Source organism: Bombina bombina, chromosome 4 (genome assembly GCF_027579735.1).
Source record: "Bombina bombina isolate aBomBom1 chromosome 4, aBomBom1.pri, whole genome shotgun sequence".
NCBI classification, from domain to species: Eukaryota; Metazoa; Chordata; class Amphibia; order Anura; family Bombinatoridae; genus Bombina; species Bombina bombina.
This window is the reverse complement of record NC_069502.1, coordinates 108,549,402-108,563,346: the sequence shown is the minus strand read 5'-3', so window position 1 is coordinate 108,563,346 and position 13,945 is coordinate 108,549,402. Positions and strand designations below refer to the sequence as shown.

The window sequence follows — 13,945 nt, the reverse complement described above, 5'->3', positions numbered from 1 at the left end:
CACATATATATATATATATATATATATATATATATATATACAGTATATATATATATATATATATATATATATCAAAGTCCAAAACAGAATAAGCACAGTCCTTCATAAGCCAACACCTGCCAGGGTTCACATCTAAATGTAGTAGTGTATCCAGCTGAAAAAAATGGCACTCTCTGGGCTTGAGTAAAAAATCACCAGGTGATTTTTTACTTAAGCCCAGAGAGTGCCATTTTTTCAGCTGGATGTATTTTTCATTGCCTTTGCAGAAAGTGATGATATCACACAGATGTCCAGGGCATATCTTTTGATACACTACTTGGGGAAGGTGTTATTTTGTATCACTATACAAGACAGTAATATATGGCAGTTATAAACTAGTGACATATCGTTAACACTGGAATCCCAAAATTGCATTCACATTTATACATACTCAAAGGTTAGATTTTTATTCAGTTATGAAGAAAAATATATAACATGGTATAATACAATGTACGTGAAACCCCTACCGTATTGTAATGCTTTTCTATTTATGCCTCATTATAGTAAGGGTGTATGGATAACACTGGGGTAGCTTATTCATGTAAACTAGGCTATATTTATACCTGTCTATATCCCAAATACATAACCTATCATGGCAATAGATGTCTGTTAGGGGATACATGCTATACCTCAAAGTAGTGGAATTACACGGGTATATAGTTAGGGCTCAGTATATGTAGACAATTCTGCATAATATATAAAATGTTTGCAACACTGTTTCAGGAAACAACATATTGCGGTATATGAAACTTAATCTAATACTGCTGAGTAGACAAAACACCTATACTATCTGTATACTGTGTGTGGTTGAAGGAACCCCAGATAGCAAATAGCTATCTATAGACAACAATGCCAGTCCAAATGGACATTGTCTCCCTTTGCAAGAGGATTTTTGCCCTATCACCCCCCTATTCAAAGGGGGAATGTGCTCAATAATAATATACTTAAGATCTGTAACTCTGTGTCCGGCTTCAGCAAAATGCCGAGCCACAGGCTGATCAGACGTTCCTTTGTCTATTGCTGCACGTATTGTGGACTGGTGGTTCGCCATCCTGGTCCTCAGGTCATCCACCATCTTGCCCACATAAAACATTCCACACACACAGTGCAGGAGAAAAACGATGTACTTCGTGGTGCAAGTTACTCTGTGTCTTATATTAATTTTTTTTGTAGAGTGCGGATGACAGAAGAGGCTGCCTGTACTTAGACCCCCGCAGGTGGTGCATTCCAAGCACCGAAAGCACCCGGGTTTGGTTTTGAGCCAGGTGTAATTGCTGTAACATCCTCTGGGGTCCGTTTTGATCAGTTGGTCTCTCAGGGAGGCCGCTCTTTGGTATCCAATCCTGGGTGGTAACATTGTTTTAAAAGGTAAGTCCCTGTCCGTGGTTAGCTTTCGGACAGAATTGTCTACATATACTGAGCCCTAACTATATACCCGTGTAATTCCAGTACTTTGAGGTATAGCATGTATCCCCTAACACACATCTATTGCCACGATAGGTTATGTATTTGGGATATAGACAGGTATAAATATCGCCTAGTTTACATGAATAAGCTACCCCAGTGTTATCCGTACACCCCTACTATAATGAGGCATTTATAGAAAAACATTACAATACGGTAGGGCTTTTACGTACATTGTACATTATACCATGTTATATATTTTTCTTCTTAACTGAATACAAATCTAACCTTTGAGTCTGTACAAATGTGAATGCAATTTGGGGATTCCAGTGTTAACGATATGTCACTAGTTTATAACTGCCATATAATACTGTCTTGTATAGTGATACAAAATAACACCTTCTCCCAGTAGTGTACCAAACGATATGCCCTGGACATTTGTGTGATATCATCACTTTCTGCAATGGCTCCTGGCAGTATGTTTTTTCTATGTTTTTAAGTACACACACGGCGCTCATATCTGAGCGCCTGGTTGCCATGACTATTCGCATGACATAGTGTCACGTGACGTTGGGTAACTTCCGGGAGGCAGAGTGAGCGCCACACTAACGTTTGCTGTGCAGGGGTATTAAAGGGGATGAGTACACTGTTTATTGTTATGCTTATTTTTAAAAACGGGGTAATACACGAAACGTCAAATAAAATACTATTTGTATTTAACTAATGCAAGACCCTGTAAGTGACTTCCTGTTACGCTGACCCTATATATATATATATATATATATATATAGGCGGCATAACTAATGTTCCTTAGGCACTCTGAAGTCCAGTCGAGCATCATGGGAAATGTAGTTCTGAAACATCTGGAGTGCCAAGGTTCACCATCATTGACATAGACAATGACATGTTGAGATTTGGGAATGAGTAATCTCTATGCTACCAATTTCCATGAAACCAGGAAAACTTGTCTAAACTTTGCCACATTAAGTTTGCATACCTCCCAACATTTCAAAATTCAAGAGGGACCCCCCCCCCCCCCCCCCCCCCCCCCCCGGCACGGCTAAAAATTAAAATGTGGTGGGCAGGAGCAGGGACAAGGCTTAAAAAAAATCATAAGACTAAAGTAATATAAATAAAATTCTAAATAAAGTCATATATTTTAATACTCTTAAGCAGCAAAACAAACACAAGCTCAGACCACTGGTATAGCTATGTGAGCTATGTATTTAATTAGTCTTTACAGAGACAGTGCTAAATATTTTTATCTTAATTGGACATTTAATAATAGATTCTTTAAAACTGCTCTCTGCTTTCCTCATTAATATTCTAGATTCTGGCCTTTAAAGTCAGCAAAAATGCGCAGTAACACACTACATAGCACACACTACATAGCATACACTTATACATGCAGATACACACACACACACACTACATAGCTTACACTTATACATGCAGATACACACACACTACATAGCATACACTTACACATGCAGATACACACACACACTACATAGCATACATTTACACATACAGATACACACACACCACATATCATACACTTATACATGTAGATACACACACACACACACACACTACATAGCATACACTTATACATACAGATACACACACACTACATAGCATACACTTACACATACAGATATACACACACACATTCTACATAGCATACACTTATACAGGCATATACACACACTACACAGCTTACACTTATACATGCAGATACACACACACACACACACACACTAAATAGCATACACTTATACATGCAGATACACACACATACTTATACATACAGATACACACACACACACTACATAGCTTACATTTATACATGCAGACACACACACTACATAGCATACATTTATACATGCAGATACACACACACACTTATACATACAGATACACACACACACTACATAGCTTACACTTATACATGCAGATACACACACACATTACATTGCATAAACTTATACATGCAGATACACACACACACTTATAGACACAGATAGACACACACTACATCATGTATGGGTATCTGGTAATTAATTGTATGGGGTCCTGGGGTTGGCAAGCACATTAGCTGGCAGTCTGTGGCTGCCACTGTTCGTTACCCTGGTGTTAGCACTGCTCATCATATAAAACTGAAGGCATGCTAGTATTATCACCAGGGGTTTGACGTCATCACTACCAGGGGTAGGTTAGAGAGGTCACCATTACCTGAGGTGAGAGGGTATACAGCCTTCTTACTCCTGCTTAACCCACACACCATTCCTTTTCCACAGGGAATCTAACAGGTATCTAACCCAGGGAGAGAAAAGCCAGCTGCTTCTGAGTATGGGCCCAATAGAATTAGAATAAAAAAAAAAAAAAAAAAAACTTTTTTTTTAAATGCATGGGGCAATGCGGGACAGATGACTAACAACCCAGGACAGCAGGACAGACCCCTAAAATCGGGACTGTCCCGAGAAAATCGGGCCAGTTGGGGGGTATGGGTTTGTTGTGATATTGTTGTCTGTTGTCAGATTTTTACTGTAAATAAACATTGTACACAATATTGTTTTCTTCATTTTTTATACATATTAGATGTTCATTTTTTTTTAAAACCAGATGTCTCTGCACCAAATAATTTTTTGAAAATAAATAAATAAATACCCGCTTGAGTGGAAGAATATGTTACCCCCCCCCCCCCAAAGGAGAGATCTTTGTCACATAGCAGTGAAAGAGGTATACAATTTGTGCAGGCAGCTTATTATCCTATTGAACAGGAGGAATACCACCTTTAGAAGCAATGCCACCTATGTTGCAAAATATGCTAATTAAAATAATCAGCATTAATTAATCACCTGGAAACCTGAGCTGTTATTGTTAATTTCAAATTCACCTTTTCTTCCTATATGAATTATGTAGCATCTAACAGTTATACCAGACATACAGTATATGTTTCATTTCTGTATATTATACATGCAACAAATTAAATTAAGCATTAAAATACCAGCTAGGTGCCTACAGCTCAAAACATTATTAAAATAGGTAAATTGCCATCAAGGCCTCCATTACATATGCAGCGTCACCCGCAAAATCCTCCGCCACCAGTTTTTCCGTGATTTTGGTATTACATATACGGCGTAGCATACAAGTTACGCGCGTATATTTCACCCGTCGCTCGCAATTATTACTCCCATAGGCTAACATGGGACCGCGTCGTAAATCGGTATCCAATATCCAGCGCAAGGCCTTACGTGAGAAATCTTACTCCATTTTTACCTTGCCATAAAAGGCAGCCGTAGCAGGCCTTGCGCTGAGTATGGGAGCACCGTAACTCCCGAAAATTGCCTGCAAAAATAAACTAACGCATGCGCAATGTCTATCTACCTGTCAACCGCAATCCCCCACCGCAATAACTAATAAAGTCTATTAACCCCTATATCCGCCATCAAACCCACACCGCAAGTAACAACTAAATTACTAACCCTTAAATCCGCCAACCCCAACATCGCAAACTACCTCTTAAAACTATTAACCCTTAATCCGCCGTTAACCCACAACGCAATAAACCTATTCAAGTATTAACCCCTAAACCGCCATAGCCCACATAGCCTATTAAATGTATTAACCCCTAATCTGCTGCCGCCAACATCGTCGCCACTATAATAAAGTTATTAACCCCTAAATCTAAGTCTAACCCTAACACCCCCCTAACTTAAATATTATTTAAATAAATCTAAATAAAATTAATATTATTAACTAAATTATTTCTAGCGCTCACCAAAGGATCATCAGCACCGTAGACACCATAACTACTGCGTAGCCACCATAAGTAATGCAGACTCTACGAACCACCACTGCTGGGCTGGTATCTCGCCGTCTGCTCTGCGCCCTGGACCTACGACCAGGCTCCAGTAGGTGAACCTCTTCCTTCTGTAGAGCGAAGCAGGATCAGGAACAAGAGCTCTTACAAGAGCTCAGTAGCTAAGGGAGTATGAAGAGCATAGCAATCCCTGTAGTGATTATAGCTGTCCCCTACAAACATGAGTCAAGGCTGCAAGTTAGAGGGTCAGAAGAGGTCTGAAGTGCTGGAACACCCAGCCTGCTTTTTATGGTTACATGCAAAAAGGACACTCTCAGGGGGAGGCATAAAATCCCCAATCACACATTTGATACATTTAGATAGAGAGACAACGCCCTGTGACAGGCCACAATGAATTACATTACTTTAGCAGATAACAAGTTACACACAAGAAAACAATGCAGTCCATCTTATCAACTAGAAGTCTGACTCTGGAGGTGATTAGACAATGGGAATGTTTATCACTAAACTTAATTAGAGCTGATGCCAGCAAACTTGTATTTAGAAACTAGCTTCTTGAAGCTGAACAAAATTAACTCTTTAGTTCTAACCGAAGGCTCTGTCACATAGCACTTAATGGCACACAATGAAAACTAATGCTTTTGTAACAGTGCTCCCTTTCTGTGGAACACTCTGCCTGTGTGGTACTTGGTTCAGTAAGCCCTATTTACTGAACCAAGTGGGAGAAGCCAGGGACAAGTTATTTTACAGGTCTGGGGACATAGTCTTAAAGGGGCATTGTTCACCAAAGTCACAATATGTCCCCAGACGGTTCTTAAAGGGCCATACACACCCAATAAAAGTTAATACGTTTTCAGGGGCACAATCTTCCAGGGGCCATAGTCATGAGGAAGGAGGCTGGCAAATAGGCTTCTCCACAATCCAGGGAAGCAGGGCAATTTTCCATTTAAAGGGCCAGTTACAAATAGCAGTTTGTAACACTACCTAGTTAAAATAAATACAAATTTACCTGTAAAATAAATCCTTACCTAAATTACAATTACACCTAACACTACACTATCATTAAATAAATTAAATTAATTAACTACAATTACCTAAAATTAAATACAATTAAATAAAATTAACTAAAGTACAAAAAAAACAAACACTAAATTACAGAAAATAAAAAAAATTACAATTGCCCCAAAGTAATCAGCTCTTTTACCTGTAAAAAAAGATATTCAAACCCCCAACATTAAAACCCCCCACCCACACACCCAACCTTACTCTAAAACCCACCCAATCCCCCTTTAAAAAACCTAACACTAACCCCTTGAAGATCACCCTTCCTTGAGCCGTCTTCACCCAGCCGGGCAGAAGTCTTCATCCGATCCGGGCAGAAGTCTTCATCGAATCCAGGCAGAAGAGGTCCTCCAGCCGGGCAGAAGTCTTCATCCAAGCGGCATCTTCTATCTTCTACATCCGACGAGGAGCGGCTCCATCTTGAAGACATCCGACGCGGAGCATCCTCTTCGTTCGACGTCCAACTGAAGAATGAAGGTTCCTTTAAATGACGTCATCCAAGACCCTTCAATTCCGATTGGCTGATAGAATTCTATCGGAATTAAGGTAGGAAAAATCCTATTGGCTGATGCAATCAGCCAATAGGATTGAGCTTGCATTCTATTGGCTGATTGGAACAGCCAATAGAATGCGAGGTCAATTCTATTAGCTGACTGGATCAGCCAATCGGATTGAACTTCAATCCTATTGGCTGATTGCATCAGCCAATAGGATTTTTCCTACCTTAATTCCGATTGGCTGATAGAATCCTATTAGCCAATCGGAATTGAAGGGATGCCATCTTGGATGACGTCATTTAAAGGAACCGTCATTCTTCAGTTGGACGTCGAACGAAGAGGATGCTCCGCGCCGGATGAAGACTTCTGCCCGGCTGGAGGACCTCTTCTGCCCGGATTCGATGAAGACTTCTGCCCGGATCGGATGAAGACTTCTGCCCGGCTGGGTGAAGATGGCTCAAGGTAGGGTTATCTTCAAGGGGTTAGTGTAAGTTTTTTTTAAGGGGGGATTGGGTGGGTTTTAGAGTAAGGTTGGGTGTGTGGGTGGTGGGTTTTAATGTGGGGGGGGTTGTATATCTTTTTTTACAGGTAAAAGAGCTTATTACTTTGGGGCAATGTCCCGCAAAAAGCCCTTTTAAGGGCTATTTGTAATTTAGTATAGGGTAGGGAATTTTATTATTATGGGGGGCTTTTTTATTTTATTAGGGGGCTTAAATTAGGTGTAATTAGTTTAAACTTCTTGTAATTTTTTTATTTTCTGTAATTTAGTGGGGGGTTTTTGTACTTTAGTTTATTTTATTTAATTGTATTTAATTTTAGGTAATTGTAGTTAATTAATTTAATTTATTTAATTGTAGTGTAGTGTTAGGTGTAATTGTAACTTAGGTTAGGATTTATTTTACAAGTACTTTTGTATTTATTTTAGCTAGGTATTTATTAAATAGTTAATAACTATTTAATAACTATTGTACCTAGTTAAAATAAATACAAACTTGCCTGTAAAATAAAAATAAATCCTAAAATAGCTACAATGTAATTATTAATTATATTGTAGCTTTCTTAGGGTTTATTTTATAGGTAAGTATTTAGTTTTAAATAGGAATAATTTAGTTAAAAATAGTAATTTTATTTAGATTTATTTAAATAATATTTAAGTTAGGGGGGTGTTAGGGTTAGGGTTAGACTTAGGTTTAGGGGTTAATAACTTTATTATAGTGACGGCGACATTGACGACATGGACTATTTTATTTACTTTTCTTAGGCGCCGGCAGTCACTAGCGACTCCAGAAAAGTAGGGTATACGACAGGCCCGCTACAGCAGGGTTAAATGTAGAGTATATAGTCTCTTCCCAAGAAAATGGTCCCAAATGTAAACAGCCAACAGCCGTCGGTATTTGTCACCGGCGCTGTGTCAAATTCGCCAAAAATGTTTATACACAAAACAGAGATAATTTGCCTCTCTGGGTTCTTCCGTTATTGATCTGTGGGACTTAAGGCTATCCGCCTTCTTACTGTGGCTCCAGCCGCTCTGCTCAAACAAAAAGCCGACCGCAGCTTGCGGTCTCCAAGATTTCTACGTCACCTGGTTTCCGGAACCTCCAGGTTGTTCAGACTTGCGCAAGTCTATAAAAAGGTATTGAGAAACCTCTGATTCCTTTACCGCTCTTCAGTACTGGCGAATTTGACACAGCGCCGGTGACAAATACCGACGGCTGTTGGCTGTTTACATTTGGGACCATTTTCTTGGGAAGAGACTATATACTCTACATTTAACCCTGCTGTAGCGGGCCTGTCGTATACCCTACTTTTCAGACTTTTAAAGAAATAGATATTCCATTTTAAGTTATCATTAGAAGTGTGTCAACACTTCATGCTATCAGTGTGATTTTCCAGCATTATATTTAGATTGCATACATTAATTTTGGAACATTTTATTGTTTTAAGGAAGTGTGTGAATGGATGTTTGAACAACTATAGTTGGGAGTGATTGAACAGAATTTTTTCTGAGTATATTTTATCTGAGTATTTTTTCTGAGTATATTGGATTAAATATTAGTTCATTATTGTATTAGTTAAGTATTTTAATAAACATTTATGATTATACATTAACGGTACATTTGAAGTTATTTTTAATAGACTTATCTACATATATTTTTTAATAGACATATTTACTTAACCTCCCGCTTTATGCGCCCACTGTCTCTTACTTTTTGATTGATTTAAATTGTTACTATCTAGGAAGGGGATAGTTTCTTCAGTGAGGCAGTGGAGGTTAGATTCAGCGCTTCACCCAAATTATTGGTTTTATACTATAAATAAAGCCTATTTAAGTTTAATGTATCTTTTATTTTAGTGAAAATGCAAACTTCCCCCTAGAAAATGATCCTTACATATATTTATTATCCAGATATCAAGACACCTATAAAACATCCAAATATTCACATGCAGCGCTTACCTTTTTATATTCTGCAGTGATTTCAGTCTCTGCCCTAAGACCTCTTGTAAACAAGGTGTTTGAACTGGATAATTATTGCACCATTACTAGCTCTGTATTTTTAACCAACCTTCATATCCCTGACAGCACTCAGCCCCACCCCTTAATAACTAAAGGTGTGTTATATGTTTTCGCTTTTCACTAGACAGGATTAGTAAAATATTGACAGTTATTTGTATTTATAATTAGGACAGAGGGCAGGTTAAAGGTTTTTATCATCCTAGGACAAAAGTTAAACAACAACCATTGGCAGATGATACATACTGTAAATAATTACTGGATACAGAAATAATTATTTGCAAGGTTAACTTGCAACAGCTGATCAAATCATTGTCAAACTTACATGCAGGCTGTAATATGGATCCTGTATTTGTGTTGGTACATTTGGGTAATCAGCTGTTTGGTATGACAACAACTTTTCTTCTCTCCCCTGCTAGAGGATATCTGCTATGGTCACAAAGTCTCTATACTGTGAGGCCTATTTATCAAAGTGTCAACTGAAAATACGCTGGAATTCCGTGTCGTAATTGTTGCGAGATTGATCCGCCGTAGTTATCAAAGTGTCAAGATCGGCAAATGTTGAAATTTGTGATGTAACATACGATCCCGCAATCTCAATCCGACGCACATCGATGTGAGTTGAAAACCCGTGGAATGCGAGCGGAATTGTGTCCATTCGCACTCCTATTCGACACTATTTGAAGCTCACACAAAGTTATCAAAATTCTACATTTACGCTCGCGTCTTTTCCGACTCAGCGTACCTTTTTTTTTATCCGCCACCCTTGAGGTCGCGGATGCCATAGAACTCAATGGGAGTCTGAAAACACAGAAAGCTTATGTTCGATGCTGCAAGAGAATGAAGTATATTACATAATAACAGTAAATTAGAGACTTTATTAAATATGTACACTTCAAAAATCAAACTAAATTATTGCTACACATTTGGTGCACTAGTAGATATAGGGATAAAAATTAAAAATACATTACTACTTATGGATTATGCTACAACTTTGTCTCCCATTACAAAACAAGCGGACAATATCCAAATTTATTTTATTTTTTTTGCACCAAACTTGTCACACTAATACAGTAGATATAGAGAAAAAAATTAAATACAAAACATATATCTAACTTAATTTATTTATATTTTTTAAATCTATTTGCACCATATTTGATGTTTTCTATACGCAAAAACTAATGTTACCAACACAAACGGCTAGATTACGAGTTTTGCGTTATGAGAGGCTCGGTGCTAACTTGCAAGTTATTGTCACTGCTCACCTCCCTATAGCACTGCTATTATAGGTTTGCAAAAACCCGGCATTAGCAGGCAATATGTCAGTGTTGAGCTCCATACCGCACCCAAATACCAGCGCTGCTTTGAGCTGGTTTTACATGCTCGTGCACGATTTCCCCATACACATCAATGGGGAGAGCCGGCTAAAAAAAGCCTTATACCTGCAATAAAGGAGCGTAAAGCAAAGAAAATTTATGTTTACACCTAACACTCTAATATAAACCCAGAGTCTAAACACCGCTAATCTCCCACCCCTAACATCGCCGCCACCTACATTATACTTACCCCTTATTAGCCCAATCAGCCAATAGGATTGAGCTTGCATTCTATTGACTGATTGCAAGCCAATCGGAATTCAAGGGACGCCATCTTGGATGACGTCATTGAAAGGAGAATTCATTCTTGAATATCCATTGAAAGAAGAGGATGCTCCGCGCCGGATGTCTTGAAGATTGAGCCGCTCCATGTCGGAAGGATGAAGACTTCTGCCCGTCTGGAGGACCACTTCTTGCTGCTTGGATGAAGACTTCTCTCGGCTTTGATGAGGACTTCTTGCCGCTTGGATGAAGACTTCTCCCGGCTTTGTTGAGGATGGATGTCCGGTCTTCAAAAACTGTAAGTGGATCTTCGGGGGTTAGTGTTAGGTTTTTTTAAGGGTTTATTGGGTGGGTTTTATTTTTAGCTTAGGGTTTGGGCTGAAAAAGAGCTAAATGCCCTTTTAAGGGCAATGCCCATCCAAATGCCATTTTCAGGGCAATGGGGAGCTTAGGTTTTTTAGATAGGATTTTATTTGGGGGGGTTGGTTGTGTGGCTGGTGGGTTTTACTGTTGGGGGGTTGTTTGTATTATTTTTTATACAGGTAAAAGAGCTGATTTCTTTGGGACAATGCCCAGCAAAAGGCCCTTTTAAGGGCTATTGGCAGTTTAGTTTAGGTTAGGGGATTTTTTATTTTGTGGGGGCTTTTTTATTTTGATAGGGCTATTAGATTAGGTGTAATTAGTTTAAATATTTGATAATTTCTTTTTTATTTTGTGTAATTTAGTGTTTGTTTTTTTTGTAATTTAGTTAATTGTATTTAATTAATGTAATTTATTTAATTGTTAGGTTAGGTGTTAGTGTAAGACAGGTTTATTTTAAATAGGTAGCTAGTAAATAGTTAATACATATTTACTAACTAGTCTACCTAGTTAAAATAAATACAAACTTACCTGTGAAATAAAAATAAAACCGAAGATGGCTACAATGTAACTATTAGATATATTGTAGCTATCTATGGCCTAGATTTGGAGTTTGGCGGTAAAAGGGCTGTTAACGCTCCGCGGGCTTTTTTCTGGCCGCACCATAAAATTAACTCTGGTATCGAGAGTTCAAACAAATGCTGCGTTAGGCTCCAAAAAAGGAGCGTAGAGCATTTTTATCGCAAATGCAACTCTCGATACCAGCGGTGCTTACGGACGCGGCCAGCCTCAAAAACGTGCTCGTGCACGATTCCCCCATAGGAAACAATGGGGCAGTTTGAGCTGAAAAAAAACCTAACACCTGCAAAAAAGCAGCGTTCAGCTCCTAACGCAGCCCCATTGTTTCCTATGGGGAAACACTTCCTACGTCTGCACCTAACACTCTAACATGTACCCCGAGTCTAAACACCCCTAGCCTTACACTTATTAACCCCTAATCTGCCGCCCCCGCTATCGCTGACACCTGCATATTTTTTTAACCCCTAATCTGCCGCTCCGTAAACCGCCGCAACCTACGTTATCCCTATGTACCCCTAATCTGCTGCCCTAACATCGCCGACCCCTATATTATATTTATTAACCCCTAATCTGCCCCCCTCAACGTCGCCGACACCTGCCTACACTTATTAACCCCTAATCTGGCGAGCGGACCTGAGCGCTACTATAATAAAGTTATTAACCCCTAATCCGCCTCACTAACCCTATCATAAATAGTATTAACCCCTAATCTGCCCTCCCTAACATCGCCGACACCTACCTTCAATTATTAACCCCTAATCTTCCGAGCGGAGCTCACCGCTATTCTAATAAATGTATTAACCCCTAACGCTAAGTCTAACCCTAACACTAACACCCCCATAACTTAAATATAATTTACATCTAACGAAATTAATTAACTCTTATTAAATAAATGATTCCTATTTAAAGCTAAATACTTACCTGTAAAATAAATCCTAATATAGCTACAATATAAATTATAATTACATTGTAGCTATTTTAGGATTAATATTTATTTTACAGGCAACTTTGTAATTATTTTAACTAGGTACAATAGCTATTAAATAGTTAAGAACTATTTAATAGCTACCTAGTTAAAATAATAACAAATTTACCTGTAAAATAAATCCTAACCTAAGATATAATTAAACCTAACACTACCCTATCAATAAAATAATTAAATAAACTACCTACAATTACCTACAATTAACCTAACACTACACTATCAATAAATTAATTAAACACAATTGCTACAAATAAATACAATTAAATAAACTAGCTAAAGTACAAAAAATAAAAAAGAACTAAGTTACAAAAAATAAAAAAATATTTACAAACATAAGAAAAATATTACAACAATTTTAAACTAATTACACCTACTCTAAGCCCCCTAATAAAATAACAAAGCCCCCCAAAATAAAAAATTCCCTACCCTATTCTAAATTAAAAAAGTTACAAGCTCTTTTACCTTACCAGCCCTGAACAGGGCCCTTTGCGGGGCATGCCCCAAGAATTTCAGCTCTTTTGCCTGTAAAAGAATAAATACAATACCCCCCCCAACATTACAACCCACCACCCACATACCCCTAATCTAACCCAAACCCCCCTTAAATAAACCTAACACTAAGCCCCTGAAGATCTTCCTACCTTGTCTTCACCATACCAGGTTCACCGATCCGTCCTGGCTCCAACATCTTCATCCAACCCAAGCGGGGGTTGGCGATCCATCATCCGGTGCTGAAGAGGTCCAGAAGAGGCTCCAAAGTCTTCCTCCTATCCGGCAAGAAGAGGACATCCGGACCGTCAAACATCTTCTCCAAGCGGCATCTTCGATCTTCTTCCATCCGGTGCGGAGCGGGTCCATCTTGAAGCAGGCGACGCGGATCCATCCTCTTCTTCCGTTGTCTCCCGACGAATGACGGTTCCTTTAAGGGACGTCATCCAAGATGGCGTCCCTCGAATTCCGATTGGCTGATAGGATTCTATCAGCCAATCGGAATTAAGGTAGGAATTTTCTGATTGGCTGATGGAATCAGCCAATCAGAATCAAGTTCAATCCGATTGGCTGATCCGATCAGCCAATCAGATT

At 38.7% G+C, this 13,945-nt stretch overlaps 2 protein-coding genes across 4 annotated transcripts in view; both read right to left on the bottom strand.

Moving 5' to 3' along the window:
• LOC128656941 (uncharacterized) overlaps window positions 1-13,945 on the bottom strand; it is a 239,146-nt gene that overhangs the window by 77,905 nt on the left and 147,296 nt on the right. The window lies entirely within an intron of this gene.
• The window catches only part of LOC128655971 (cytochrome P450 2K6), an 81,310-nt gene that overhangs the window by 9,429 nt on the left and 57,936 nt on the right, over window positions 1-13,945 (bottom strand). The window contains exon 1 of one of the 3 annotated variants that reach the window (XR_008401950.1): window positions 9,284-9,390. The exons of the other annotated variants lie outside the window; for them this stretch is intronic. The gene's annotated coding sequence lies outside the window, so the exon portion shown is untranslated. Of the gene's footprint in view, window positions 1-9,283; window positions 9,391-13,945 lie in introns of those variants that run through there. 3 annotated transcript variants of the gene reach the window in all.